This window comes from Aricia agestis, chromosome 5 (assembly GCF_905147365.1).
Source record: "Aricia agestis chromosome 5, ilAriAges1.1, whole genome shotgun sequence".
NCBI lineage: Eukaryota > Metazoa > Arthropoda > Insecta > Lepidoptera > Lycaenidae > Aricia > Aricia agestis.
This window is the reverse complement of record NC_056410.1, coordinates 5,837,769-5,854,361: the sequence shown is the minus strand read 5'-3', so window position 1 is coordinate 5,854,361 and position 16,593 is coordinate 5,837,769.

Sequence of the window (16,593 nt, the reverse complement as noted above, 5' to 3'; positions counted from 1 at the left end):
TAAAAGATTGCATATAAATATAACTAGCTATTTGACCGAGCTTCGCTCGGTATTCGCTATAGCATATATATATATATATATATATATATATATATATATGCTATATATATATATATGCTATATATATATATATATATATATATATATATATATATATATATATATATATATATATATGCTCGTTTAAAGATATGTGTGAAGGGAAATAAATGTAAAAAATATTATCTCGCTTAACAAAACTTAAGTTACTCAAATTGAACGATTCCATTGGCCGGTCTACTTCACGTTGGCTTCTGATGAAGAAATAACAGTGAACGTGTAGAGTATTTATCTTTTGCCCATGATCGACGTTCATTGTGCATACTGTTTTCAGATACCGCGACCATAGTGGCAATCGTGGTTACGGTTTGATCAGATCTCGATTCAACATAAAGAAGTCCCTGAAGGTCTTATGAATGAATGAAATAAAAATAATTTTTCCCTTAGATCCGGTAACCAACGGCAACGGTTGGGTTCTGCCCTTGGGAGCTTGGTTCAAACCGTATCCTATTTTAGTCTCAGGGGAGAACTTAAAAAGTCAATTCTGGGTAAAGTCAGACTAGAACGTCCCAATGGTAACCCAACCGAGTAACAGTGAAAAACTTTTACAATAAAGAGGCTGATAAGAATTTTAACGATGCAAACTTTTAGCGTTTTTTGACTACCTTTTTCTCATCATCAACCACAAATGTTGTTACAGCTATTCTTGATGACTCTGTGTCAGTTATGACAAAGCTGCCGCTTGCCCAGTTAACACTTCCATCGTGGATATCACAGACACAATCGATTTTCAATTTAAATGCGGCAGCCGGCTGCCGCTTGGGGTAAGATGAGTTAAAAAAAAACCTTAGCTGCCTCTGAAATACCGCGATGGTGGCAGATATTGCTAAACTATCTTTTTACATATGAGTATAATATGTGCGATGTTCTTCTATTAATCTATATTGTTAGTTTCAACTTTCAACTTATACACAGTCAGACGGATTCTTTGCCTATACGATCCGACGAACCATATAAAAAAAATAATAAAAAAATTGGTTTATTTATCTCACCACAGGTACAATACAAGATGTTTTACACACTCTACAAAGTTATCACAACTTATGTGGGAGACTGGTGCCTAAACTAGGCGTAGCCTGTATTTCAGGACACCAGGATCTCGCTCGTTTTTTCTAGTCACATGGAGTAGTGAACTTATTATTATTGTTACAGAATAGATAATAGTACAAGTTATTGTGTAGCTTATAGGGTGTGAGGGTTGGTTGTGCTTTAGTGTGTGTGTGTGTGTGTGTGTGTGTGTGTGTGCGTGTGTGTGTGTGTGTGTGTGTGTGTGTGTGTGTGTGTGTGTGTGTGTGTGTGTGTGTGTGTGTGTGTGTGTGTGTGTGTGTGTTCACGTGTGGGTGTGTGTTAGTCCGGTACAGTTATCAGTTTTTCTGTGTTTTCGTAGTTAAGAGTTAGTTAAGAGTTAGCAGCCATTCATTAATTTTACTTTTGCAAGATGTCCTCGTCAAGGAGTAAATGTTTAATATTTTATTATTTTTTTTATAAACATGTCCCCCAATAGAACTGAAGAAACGATTGGAGAATTTTGTATGAAAGCGGTGCGTGGTTGTATCACGGATATGATATCGTCTATTGCAGAGGGATGGAGGAATGTAGTCAAGGAGGCTATGGTGTTTAAGTACTGTATGTGAAATGTAGAGTTGGCGTACAGTTCAAACTTTTGTTTCTTTGTAAAGAGACTCAGTGGGGTATCGAAAAGGTAAACTATTAGACACTTTCAGAATTGCTCGTTGGGCTCTTTCTAATTGTAATATGGTGTCTTTGTGTGTGCCGCCCCATGTTGTAATACAATAAGTGAGCAACGGTTGGCATAGCGTCAAGTAGACCACTCTTCTCAGTCCTTCGTCCGCCACGTTTCTTAAATTCCTAAATATTGGTATCAACTTCCTTATACGAGAAGTAAGGGCCTCTACATGTGGACGGAACTTAAATAATACTAATATCTATAAGTGAAATTATCGAAGACATAACTTACATAGCTTATAAGTGATAACCCTGTAAATCCAGTAGAATCCTGTTGAAAATATGACGTTAGTCCACCAAACTAGCCTTAGCTCGCCAAAACTTTTTCAGAATTTCCTTGGATTTAATGGAAAACTTTAGAACCCAGCCATTAAATGCATCGGTAATTTCAAAGTTTGGAAATCTGCTTAGCGATTCGCACTCGGTCGGAGAGCCCTGATCTTATCAGCACATAAATCAACATCGGGCTCGGGAGATAACTAATAAGAGAGAAAGAGAGGGAGAATAACTTGGACCGCGCTGCCAACTCGAGCGTGGCCGATTGTAATCAAAAATACATTTTAGGAACTACTTTAATGTAAAGCCCGTCACAGACTTAGCTATAATATACAGGGTGTTACAAAAAAAAGTGATAATACTTTAGGGTGTGTAAGTGTTACTTGTAGAGAGTTCACTGTGAAAGTAGCAGCGCTGAAAGACCAAAATTTTTTTACTTTTGTATGGGGAAACTGGTGACGCTCGGACCCTTGCCCATACAAAAGTGAAAAGAAATTTTCGTCTTTCAGAGCTGCTACTTTCACAGTAAACTCTCTACAAGAAACACGTACACACCCTAAAATATTATCACTTATTTTTGGTACACACTGTATATTAATATGTTTATAGATCGGCATATTAATATATATTTTCTATACTATTTTCGCGCGACCACACACTCAGATATAATATATATTTCTGTGGCATGTGGATTTAGTATAGAAAATATGTCTAGCTATAAATATATTAATATATATTATAGCTTAAGTCTGTGACGGGCTTTATGCTTGTCTAATTTTCGCAGCATGGCCAATTGACATGGTGACTAAAAATGTACATTTGCTAATATAGAAATGACTGAAAATAAATCTTTAATTGTAAACACATCATAATATTATTTTATGCATGTTGGGTAGTGACGTTTGAACATAAATAATGCCTTCCACACCGATTTCGAAGATGGTGGCCGTTTTAATTATAAACAGACCAGCTTATGTTTGCATAACATTATGTACGAAAGTGTTATTTAAAACTAACTCTCTTTATAAGTTGTTGTTCTAACATAACGTTCTTAATAAGTGTTACTTTAATAAAGTCAACTTTCGCAGCGGCATTAAAGACGGCACTAAACGCTTATTATGTCGCGATAAAACAAATTACACTCGAGATAACACGTGACACGTGACGTAAACTGAGCTGTAAACTGCGCCAATTACTGTATTACTGTATGTAGTTATATTACACTCCTCGTTAACGGTGCCATCTAATGTTAAAGTTAATCAGGATCAAGTCACAGACGTACAGAGTCGTCGCGTCATTTTTATCGTGGAAATATTTAAGCGGGCACCGCCTGCCTTCCTTAAACTTTGTGACAATAATATGTTTTGAGCCCTTAAGCTCTAGATAATGTAGACTACGTCTAAAGCACTGTCTTAACATAGATTTAGGCGTAGTTATTACTAGTGTATTGTATTATTACTGTTGTATAATTACTATGTAAAATTTTAGATGTTTCACAATTTTAGAAAATAAAAAAATAAAAAATTCTCATTGGCCGACTTAATCTTACGATGTAAGGCCTTTAAATAAAATAAAAAACATTCTCATTCTCGTTCATTATTCATTCTCATAGCTCAGTGGCAACGTTGTTCACAACATCACCTGTTCACAATAAACGTAGCTAAAACCACACGCGTGACCCAAAATGTTATTAAAACGAAAACATCAATAATATTTATTCGGAATTTCGGTAACATAACCTCAAAACGAATCGCACACTAACCACATATCAACCAAACGTAAAAGCAATCAAACGCACGACGTAGAGACGCACATCACGCCCCACAATAAAATACGCTAACGTCGCCATTTTGATAAAATAATGGACGGGACGTTTTTTGTCGTATTGTGTGACAGAAAATTGGTGTAGTTTAATGGGTGAGAGCTTTCGCTAAAACTTTCGACGGGAGAACCAAAAAGCCTACTTTTCACAGCGTCTACAACGTTTTCATTTAATTTTTCGTAATAACGTGATAACTGATTTGATGCAATTATCAGGGCGAGAGAAGCAAGCCCTAGTATATCCCACAACCTGAGAACTTTTAAGGTTTTATGTGGTTTTACGGAAAAACTATATCATGACTCGTCTATTGATTTGTGCTTTAACATAGTAATTTTTATATAAACGTAGATGTGTTATCACTTATCAACGATCAGTTCAAGGTTTGGTTACTATAAAAACACAAAAAACTGCCTTAAAGATTATTACCACGCAAAAAACGACGCGAGCCCGCACAAAGCTCGGGTTTTAGCTAGTTTCCTTAACATTCATAGAAATATTAATCAAAATAGTCATACCAATATTATTTTTTATATATTCACTATTTCCTTTTCTAATAGGGAACGTGTACACTGCACAATGATGGTACAACACACTGATATCTGCAACTTGTAACCTTTAATTGGCTTAATATTATGCAAGTGGCAGACCTACACGTTCCCTTATTAAATAGTTACATTAAATAAGCGCGACGGCCTAGATTACTAGAACATTTAAAAATGTTTTAGTCTGTCTAGCGTCATTTTGTAAAATATGTATTTATCTAGGGATTAACCATCGTGTTCTTCTGTTATCTAAAAGTAATGATGTCTATGCAATATTCATTGGAGTTCCGTCATCTAGGATGTTGTGACGTCACCATCATACATCACAGCTGATAGCTTCGCAATGTCCAAACCATTAGTATTTATAGTACTTTCGGTACTTAAAACCTCTTTTGCTATGTTTATATCAAATTATACTTATTTCAAAATTTTTGTAATAAAAAATTTGAAATAATGTGTAATAAAGATTTAAGTAAGGACCTTATAAAGTTAGTAATGTTTATCTTAGCAAAAGTGTTATTTCCAAAACCAGAGTATATTGTGATTTTAAATGTATTTTTATACGCTAATGTTCCATTGTTGGACAAGGACCTCCCAAAAGATCTTCAATTTCTCTCGTTCTAGTTCTACCATAGTCCCGCCTGGCTTGGAGGCATACTACTTCAGAACACAGATCTCAGTTTCGATCAGAACCGGCTTCCGGTACCCCATGGTGATCATTGCCATTGCCCATTGGTCAGGTTTGCTTGCAGCTGGAATGATCTGCCTAATTCCACTTTAGCTTAGTAGCTTTCATGTCGGCATTTGTAACACCAGTTTTAGAGCACAGTATGCTGTGTTTTATTAATCAGCTTCTCCCAAAATCAATATTAAATAAGGAATTAAAATTATATATTTACTGACGAACATAATATTATACCCTCCACCTTTTTTGGAGTCGGTTAAAAATGAAATGTGCCTCCGAAGCGTTGATAGTCTGCTAGTCAATTGCTTAATGATAAAATATTAAATCCATTTCTCATACAATAACATGGAAAATAATTCAGTAAAACATGAAGATTAATTAACTTGAAGTAATATGAAGCGCTTTTATTCAATTAAGAATAAATGAGATTGTATTTATTGGATCTTATATTCTCACTGATTTTATTGTTATATCCATACTACTCAATAATATTATTATAAACTAGATGACGCCCGCAACTCCGTTGCGCCAAAACTCATTTACCGCGCGGGAACCGTACATTTTTCCTCCGTCCTCAGTCATGGGCGCCGGCAGGGGGGTTCCAGGTGGTACACTTGCACCCCTTGGGAATCTCGGGGTCAACAGGAATTATTGAAATAAAAAGCATTTTGTAACCATATTACCATGCCGTACAAAGATAGTTCGTAATGATTCGGCACTAAATTATTCTGTTGACGTAAATAGACAGTCACTATTGTTAGTAGAAAGTAAGAAGAAAAGAAGAAAACTAAAATCTGCACCCCTTGGAAATTATTTCTGCCGGCGCCCATGTCCTCAGTCCTTCCTCGGGACTCAAAGTATCTCCATTCCGAATTTCAGCAAAATCGGTTCAGCGGTTTGGGCGTGAAGAGGTAACAGGCAGACAGACAGAGAGACATTTTTTCGCATTTACAATATTAGTATGGATGCGAAAATGTGTCGGTCTGTCTGTCTATTATCTTTTCAAGCCCAAAACGCTGTTCTGATTTTGCTGAAGTATTGGTATGGAGATATTATGATATTTTAATAATAATATTATGATATTTATAATAATATTATAATATTTATGATATTGATGGTATTTTAATCCCGGAAAAATTGTACGGTTCTCTTGCTATAAACGAATTTTGGCACAACAGAGGTGTGGGCATCATCTAGTATTATTTTATTAGCAATCCAAATTAGTGCAGTTGAGAAAATTATTTAAAACGTCGAAATTGAGTGTAAAATGAAGCTGATTTTGTACGACAGGTAGAGGCAGTTTCAAAAATGTTTTTCTAGGGCACGTTTCCAATAAAAGATTGTTATTTTTTCTTCTCCATTGTATGAGTTGCCGATGGATAGATTTCGCGTTTCGTTTGTACCAGGAAGCTGTTTGCGAAATTCGAGACTGGCTTTATAGCGAAATTTCGTTAGCCTTTTAAGTTTTTTCAGTAAGCCATTTTTATTCTCTTTGTAGTGTTTCATAAATGAGATTGTTAAGTTGTAAAACTTTTAGTTCTACCATCGCGCTATCGAAGTTTCTGAGGTCGGCAAGATATAATATACAACGTCTAAAATAACGTCAGTGGGCTGACCACTAACGGCTGACCGAGCATCTGACTCGGTTGGAATTGGAAAATCTTCCTTTGGGGTTGCGAATCGTAATATTATATTATCCCATTTCTTTTCCTTTTATTATTGCATCCCAAGATAAGAAGGTCAAAACCATCCAGGTAAAAGTTAATATAAACATTTACAATTTTCCTGTTCGTGTCTTTATCGCGCGACTGCAAACACATAGTTAGCCGACCCGCATGTAAATAAGGTGCGATTGGGAACCGCCGCTTCGTATGTAAATAGCGGGTGCGGCGGATAGTTTAACTCTACCTTTGTATGGAATTTATTTTACGATTTCGGGTCTCATGAAATAGGATACAGGAGGACACGCAATATAAACTATGGAAAATACTTTTTAAAAAGCAAAGCAAAAACTGGACTAAGTTTCGATTTATATACGTTTGAACTTTGCGCGAATCACAAGCAAATGTATGTGAAGGTTTAGTTAAATAGCGTGGCGGTCGCGCTGTTATTACATACATTCGCTTTGCCACCTCGCGGTGTAGCCGTCAAAACGCGCGTTCGGAAGGCAAAATGTATATGCGTCCGCACATAAAGTTGCTTGTGATCTCGAGGTGTAGCTGCCAAACCACGCGTTCGGAGGGACGCATAATATAAATCAAGTCTTAGTTTTCAACAAGAATTATAATGCGTTCTATAGTTTGTGCGTTTTATGATGATATGCGTGATACATTATAATTGACAATAGTAGGGAAGTTACCTAACAAAATTCATCGATAATTTAAAAATATCGAATCACTTCGTAAAGGAATTTCCAATCGAAATTATCGATTTCGTACTGACATTTCAGTGGTGCCGGCGATTTAAGATGGCCGCCCTTTTTTATCTATTTGATTTCGATTCAACAGAGTCAATCTCTATTGACATAAGTTCCGTTAATTCATGCATCTGACATTTTTCAAATGTTTTCGTTACAATAATTTTATACTCCTATTTCACAGTTAATATTTATAATTTTATATTAATAAGTTAGCATTTACCAACTTTTCATTTTTATTCATTTACAATTATAGGAAACATTTGTTTTTGTAGATGGAATATAATTTATTATATTTTGTTTTTTTTTGTTTTCTTGTAAAAAAAACCCGTAGCAAGGAATATGAAAACTGTCACCCATATCATCTTAAAACGCACGAACTATAGCAGTTGATTCATAGGCAGCGGCAGCCGCGGAGATTATGAAGTTATGTGATTTGGTCATGTCAAATCCGTCAACATAACGCGACTAAATGACTCAGGGGGGCTAAAATGGTCGCATTTAGCAATTCCTCCAAAATCAATTCAGAAACTAACGGCCGTTCCCAATATTCAATCTATCTCTGGTTTGACATACAACGATCGCAGCTAACATTGAATTGACATAAAATATATTAATATGTCTCTAATGTCTTATGTGAGCTATTCCTATCTCTAGTAGGGCAAAACCAGAGATAGATCAAATACGGCCGTAACGGCCGTTCCCATTATTCCTCTAAAATTAATTCAGAAACTAAATCGTCAAAACAGTCAAACTGACGAATGTCAAATTCGTACGAATTACTGGACATGAATTGCGAGCAGAGTGACCATTTTGTGATTTAAAAAAAATGAATCATATTATTATGATTCATAGTATGATTCTCCAAAGCGACCATTTTAGCCCCCTAGGTCCGTTACATGCCTATGTATCAATTTCTTCGTTAGTACTATCAGAGAAGTTGATTCATAGATGACATGACGTAATTTGGTCATGTTAAATCCATCTGTCGGGTTACGACTACTATTGAATTGACATAGCCCGACCGAATGACGCAGGTCCGTTACATGCCTGAATCAATTTATTAAAAAGTACAAACATTCAATAAACAACCCTTCTTCTCTCGCAGTCGGTTATTTATTTTACGACTACGAAGTCGCATCAACGCGTACGAAACATCAATACAAAGTAATCTGATACAAATTGTTTGCACCAATTTATCTAAATACGAGTAGTCTGTCAATTCGGTTAATACGTTACAAGTTTTGAATAAACAATCGCAACACTAATGATGATTGATACACGATAATGACTATAATTAAATGACAGACTGACGCACGTTTTACATTCTATGTTTAATGAACTTGTTTCATAATGAACCTGTTTCATATATTTTGAATTATTTATTACTAGTTTAAGTCCTCAGCCCCGTTGCGCAGAAATTCATTAATCGCGTAGGAACCGTAGATTTTTGGAACGAAGTTCCTTATTGCGCGTTCGGCGTAAAGGCTAGATAGGCTAGACCGAACGATATTTGACCTCGACACTTTTTATTAGTACCTGCATGGTAGGGGCAGAGGGCGTTGATAGTATTCCTGTGCGTCAACTAGATGGCGTTTTTTGACAATAAACTGACGCGTTTTTAGTATTCCTGGCCGTCAATAGATGGCGTTTTTTTAATAATTTTTTTGAGTGTATAATGTATTATGTATACAGATTTTTTGAACATAAGAAATAACTTCGTTCCATTCGGCTGTCCCTTGACACCTCTCAAGTTCTCCTGACGTCTAGGAGGTTAGCCGGAGGGAAGGGAGGGTGACAAAAGTCTTAATTTTTAGTTTTTGGCTAATACATTAAAAACGATGCGTTGTGGCAATAAAGTTCTATAACGAAATAAAAGCTTATTCAATTCTCTATAACTATGATTCTATATAGTTTTTCCAAATTCTCATCCGTTGGAATCCGCTGGAAGTTTCGGAATTGCTCTCAGGCATCTACATTAGCCGCTGCTACAATCCCTGGTACAGTGACAAAATATATTATTGTTTTAGTGAAGCCGCAGGCGCTGGTAAGTCGCCTATTCTCCTTGGCGTCCAGAAATTACCTACATTTTCCACCCCCACTCTTGAGGGGTCAGCCCATTCCCGAATGTCTTTTTATACATTTAACTTAGCAGGCTAACAATTAGTGTATGTTCCAACTGATGGAAGCTGGTTACCGTAATGCCTTGCGTCGTCTGCAACACCAGGTATGCTACTGGTGCGTTGCCGCGTCAAGGGGTGTAATGAGGGGATGGGGGGATGTGCTTACAGGCCTCTCACTTACTGAACGAAGCATAGAAGCGGTAAAGCTACTATTCAAACAGAATTAGAAAGGAATATTTAAAAATAAAACACTTTTTATTTTCACTTTTTCTGAGCGTGTAGTTCGAAAAAGGATGAGAATTCGGAAAAAGTGTGTAGAATCAAAATTATAGAGAATTTTATAAGTTTTTTTTCATTGTAGAACATTTATGCTACAACGCATCGTATTTTAGTTATTAGCCAAAAAAAACAAAAATTTAGACTTTTGTCACCCTCCCCTCACTCCTGCTCACCTCCGTTCCTAAGCACCCTGAATAAGTTCCAGCAGAAATCTCTGAGGTTCCCGCTCTACTACTTTATTGACTGTACTATTGTAAAAATAATATTTTTTTTTTATGAAATAAGGGGGCAAACGGGTCACCTGATGGAAAGCAACTTCCGTCGCCCATGGACACTCGCAGCATCAGAAGAGCTGCATGTGCGTTGCCGGCCTTTTAAGAGGGAATAGGGTAATAGGGGAGGGTAGGGAAGGGAAGGGAATAGGGGAGGGTAGGAAAAGGAATAGGGTAATTGTATAGTAACACGATTGAGCCTCCGGTAAACTCACTCACTCGGCGAAACACAGCGCAAGCGCTATTTCACGCTGGTTTTCTGTGAGAACGTGGTATTTATCCGGTCGAGCCGGCCCATTCGTGCCGAAGCATGGCTCTCCCACGTATAGAAAATTCTTTATTATTTCACAAATAACAATAATTAGACCAATCAATCAGTCTTTGTTTTACTCGACTAGACCGAAACTAGACTAAAAAATAAAATAAACAAACACTAACTTCTTAATAAAAAATTAAATGATTTATTATGAAGTTAGTGTTTGTTTATTGTATTTGACAGTGACTCCCAGTGGCCTCCGCATACGAGTACACGACCGGTCTGTCGCTCTCTCACGACTCACTCAGTCTTTCGTTCAATTTCGACGGTTGCTCGGACCTTCGGCAAAGCTTCGGCTTCGGCCGGGTTTTAGGCCGAAGCCGAAGGTTTCGCCGAAGGTGACTTTTTTGGCCGAAGGCTTCGGCCGCCGAAGCCGAAGCCGAAGCCGAAGCTTCGGTCGGACACTTGATATTAGTAGGATCATGTAAATGTCGCAGTCGACTGTTAAAATAGTCATTCAATGACACGCTTATACGGCCGACTTGTTGACTGCAACGTTAAACACTACAGCTAGACGATGCTTAGCTAACTGGTTAAATAGCAAATTAAGTAAGGTGATCAAAAGTTTAGTGTTATTATTACACAAGCGTAATGATAACAAGCAGAATAAATTGTATTCTAACTCATTATGAACACAATTGCAATAAATACATTGCTGATGCATTTCATTATCCCGTAATTTCTCCTCAAATATTTGTTTAAATTTTGATTCACTCGTATATCCCCTCATAATTTCTGACTCTTTAATAACACTTGTAACGTATTTTTACGAAAAATATCTTAAGGCGCTCCCCCTACGGACATGCCGTAAATTACCGTATTTAAAGCCTCATAAACTTATAATATTTTGAATACAAAGTTATTATAAACAGCAATAATCTTTAGTATATCAACATTCCTTTCCCCGTTATTAATTTTCTATTTTTGTTTATTATACTCATGATATTAGCTTAGTAATACCAATTTATTAGAATTGAAGCATACTTTCAGCATCTCCCTAGTATTTACAAATTACATTAAATTGAAACACACGACAAAAAATAGACAATTTCACTAACTACATATTCCCCGTTTGCATTTTTTTTATCAATTTTGAACTAAGATAAGTAAAAAAATAGGATTTTTGTGCGATCTCGGCAACGCGTCAAATGCATGGTTAAGGTCGTTTGCTCGGGGGATGGCCTTAATAAAACCACAAAACACCGGCTAGTTGACGCCATAATATTGTAAATAAAACGCACCTAGCGCTGCAGTGGTGAGCGCTGAACTAATTCAATCAAACGGCTGCTTTTGAATCAGCTGTAATGTTAAACGTTTTGAGCGACGCAAATATTCAATTAGGAAACTAGACGTGTGATTGAATGGCGTTGTTGAGTAAAAGGGCTAGCTGTTTGATTGAACGGCTATTTTCACCAGCTGGCTGCGACATAAACACCATTTTTCCGCAAAAATCAAAGGCAAATAAAAAAAAAGAAAACCTATTACGTTGAATAACGATAGTTGAAGAAAGTTGTGACTAAGCCTATGTGATCGTTCTATCCACATGGGATCGCTTTCCAGACTTCTCGGTCGAATAAAACATAAAAATAATGGCTACCTTTCAATATGCCAGTTGTCTCTGTTCAATTGTTTTTACGGTTCCTGGAGAGGCAAGACGGATATACTAAGGAGATCGTGAAGTGACAAAATATTTTTTAGGAAGTCTTAGCTAAGTTATACTAAAATGTATTATAAAATATAAATATAAAAAAATCCATACTTTTATTACTTCCATATCCATACTTATACTATATACTATATATATACTTATACTATACTATATACTATAATATTATAAATGCGAAAGTGTGTCTGTCTATCTGTTTGTCTGTCTGTCTATTAGATACCTCTTCACGCCCAAACCGCTGAACCGATTTTGCTGAAATTTGGCACGGAGATACTTTGAAACCCGGGAAAGGACATAGGATACTTTTTATCCCGGAAAAATGTACGGTTCCCGCACGATAAACTAATTTTTAGCGCAACGGAGTTTCGGGCGTCATCTAGTATTTATATATTATGTCTCTTTCTACTTCGGGCACTAAAAATATTTCCGTGTTGCTTTGTGAACGCAATGTATGGGCTGGGACCTCAACTCGCGAGTACGCACTACGCGAGTTCATAGCACATTCTGAATAGGGCCTTTAAATATTGTACTATCGTTATATTTGCTAAGATTGAGATTCCACAAATAAGTTCCAGTTTTGCAAGACGGTTTGGCTTATTCCTCCATCCATTTGTGTATAATTGGGTAAGTCTTAAGTGCCACATCAAGGACTGTCAGGTTGTCCTCCAACGATAAAAAAAAAAAGGTTGTAGAAGTAAAAAACATTATCACAAAGTGGCTTCTAGCATTAGATTACCGGGAAATTGAACAAATTTTGAAAATTTATTAACTATAATCAACATACATTCACCCATGCGCACACACACACGCATCCACACCCACCAACCCACCGACACACATACACGCATACACGCACTCACGCATACACTGATACGGCGCACTTAAGCTTAAATTTTCTAAAAATGAAAGATTTGTAAATTATTAATTCATGTAACCATAAGTAAATAATATATTATTAAATGAACCTTAAGTAAATATTGGGGACCTGCAAGACAGGCTGTGCCTAGTGTAGGGACAGTAGGACCCAAAGTAGAAACTAAGTATGATAATGTAAAATGGTATGAAATAAATGAATTATGAATGAATTATGAATTTATTTATTAAGCCATATTCACATTTTACTATCGTTACATTAAAGTCAATAGTTATGTTCTATTACTTGTTAAAGTAATACACTGTGTATTACTTTATAAGCTACTAGTCTAGTAACGTTTTTCCGTGGAATACTTGTATTTCTCATTTGGCTCGGAGCCAGCTGTCGAGATCGCTCCTAAAAACTCCGTATCGTTGATTGAACCACATCATTGATTATTATCTATAAAAGAAACTGGCAGATTTATTAAAACTGCCACATCTGCTAGGTCAATAGGCTTGAAATTTTTAAGAAAAGTTTTGGTATAGCGTTAAACAGAGCACAATCCTGCATCGAGCTATTGACGTTTCAGAAATCTGCCCGACATAATATAGTATAACGTTTCAAATAACCGAACAGCACCTCGCCAGTTCGGAGATCCTCCTTTGAGGTTCATACGCTTTTCTACGGTAATTATTTGGTACTTTAAAAAAAATTGAGAGGTGTCAAGGGACACCCGAATGGAACGAAGTTATTTCTTACGTTCAAAAAACCTGTTTACATATACACTCAAAAATTATTTAAAAAAACGCCATCTATAGACGTCCAGGAATACTAACAACGCGTCGCTGTTTATTCTCAAAAAACGCTATCTAGTTGACGCATAGGAATACTATCAACACCGTCTGCCCTTACCATGCAGGTACTAATAAAAAAGTGTCGAGGTCAAATATAGTTCTGTATAGCCTCCTTTACGCCAAACGCGCGATAAGGAACTTCGTTCCAAAAGTATGCAACGATATTTAAAAAATATTAGGTACTGGTTGGGGTGTAACTCCACGTTGGACAGAAATAATGGACAGTGATCATTGTCGTCATAATCTAAAGCTGTATAACAATAATATAGCATGTACTTTCAGAGAAATTGATATTTAGGTAGATAGCGAACTCATGTAATTTATTCGAATTACGTCAAACCCAGCTAGTGACAGATCACTAGAATCTAGAATTGACATAACATGACCAAAATTAAATGACGTAGCTCCACCATCTGAATAAAAATCAGTTTCTCTATGGCACAATCGACGCAGATCATGAGCAATCATGGCATATACATTATCGCTTGTTATATTATTTGTACATCTTGGACTTGTTAATCCGTTAAAATAATATCGTTGTCAAACTAGTAATTATTGTGGCCACATCTATTAAAATTGCTTCATTGCCAACACTTTAATTACATTGTAGTGACAAAATTTGATTTGATTTAGCAAAATAAATGTTAATCTCTATATTAATACGCGAGCGAAAAATGTAATAAAGCAACAACAGGCAGTCACGTTCTTTGCGATTTTGTGAAATTTGTATTTTATAAAAGTACCGATGTAACGAACAAAGGAATACTATAACCCCGTTTCAAAGTGGTTTTTTATTGAGTAAAGACTAAATGGGAAAAATTACAATACGCTCGACTTCACCACAGTTTTACATAATATTGTCTACAATTATATTACCTTGCCGTTTCAGTGTTGAGTGTTTTCTATATTGTAATTTGTACATCTTTTGCGCGGGCTATGTGTTTGTGTGTGTGTATGGATGGTGGACACAGGATTTTTGAGAATTGCCTGCCCTCATTATTATTTTCATTATTCTCATCATCTATAGCCAATTGCTGTCCACTGCTGAAAGTAGGTCTCCATCATTTATCTGCTGCCCATCACTTTCTTCAAATCGTAGCTCCATCTAGCTGCAGGTTTTTTTGGTCTTCACGCTAAAAATTTTCTGCTCTATCGACTGCCCTTCTGAAGATGTGGCCGGCTAACTTCCATATTTTGTCAGTAACTCTAGGTGTCTTGCAGATTATGTCGTCACGAATTTTATGCGCAAAATAAACCTTGAGTATTGCCCTTTTGTGAGAAGCTTTATTTTGATAAGACGAACAACATTTTTATCTGCGAAAAATTTGAAAGTGGTAGCTAACAGAAATAATTTCATACTTTGACTTGATGGTCTTAAAATATGGATTGTTCTATTTGTAGGACAATGTTACTCCTTAATTATATAACTCTTAACTTATTAACATACAAAAAATCAGCTTGTTTGTATATTGTATATTGATAGATTAGTAGTCATATTATTATAATTTAAGAGTAACATTGTCCTACAAATAAAACAGTCCATATTTTAGGACCATCAATTCAAAGTATGAAATTCTTTCTATCTCTGTTAGCTACCACTTAAAAGATTTTTTGCAAATAAAAATGTTGTTCGTCTTATCAAAATGAAGCTACTCAGAAAAAAATAGCTTGATAGTAATAAAAAAAAATGTTCTAGGGCTCCCGTACTAATGAATACACTTATAGAACTATTAAGATAAACAAACTGTAACATAAAAACTATAAATAAATTCTACGTTCAGCCTATAAAAGAAAACATGGAATTTGAGATTTAATTTGAAACGAAAACGTTTGCTTCCATGTCGGCGCGGTGTGAGCACGTTTCATTTGGAACTATTTAATGGACGTGGAACGAAAGCAGCGAACTAATCGAGTTCGTGAATGCATTCCCAACACTGTTCGATAAGAAAATTATTCACCGCTTATTGGCGAATGAAAAGTAACTAATATAAAAAAGTTCCATGCTTTTAACGGTTAGATTTTGTAGAAAATGTATATATAGGCAGATTGCAAACCTACAATATTTGGTCGGGTTATTTCTAGCCAGTGTACCTACGTCGCGAATTCAGCGGCGCAAAAATAATCCAACCAAATTATGGGTGACTTCCGAAATGTAACCTAGAATACTGGCCAGTACTCACAAAGTTGTGAATCGATACAATTTACAAATAATATCAGCAATTTTATGTGTAATCTAAGTTTGAGACAAGAAATTTACGCTGACAATTTATTTATACCAGCAATTATATTTTCATGTAAAAAAAAGAGTGCGTTCAAAAGTTTTATCCTAAACGAGCCAAGGTAAAAACCCACTGTGTTTAATAAAGTCACTCTAAACAAAACGCTTTCATGGAACACAAGCTTTGTAGAGCTTTAGTGAAGCTCAGACTATTTTCTTAGAATATCTTTTTCAAAGAACACATTTTTGCACCTCAAAATGTACATTTTATATCCCTTTTTACTAAAATAGTATAATTTTTAACTGTCCATAATATATAATTAATATTGAATTTGCTTTTGTAGATTCAAAAAAAGTTATTTCATATTTGTCATTATTTGGGTCTGTAAAATATTTTAATCACAATTCTTAATTTAAAGCATG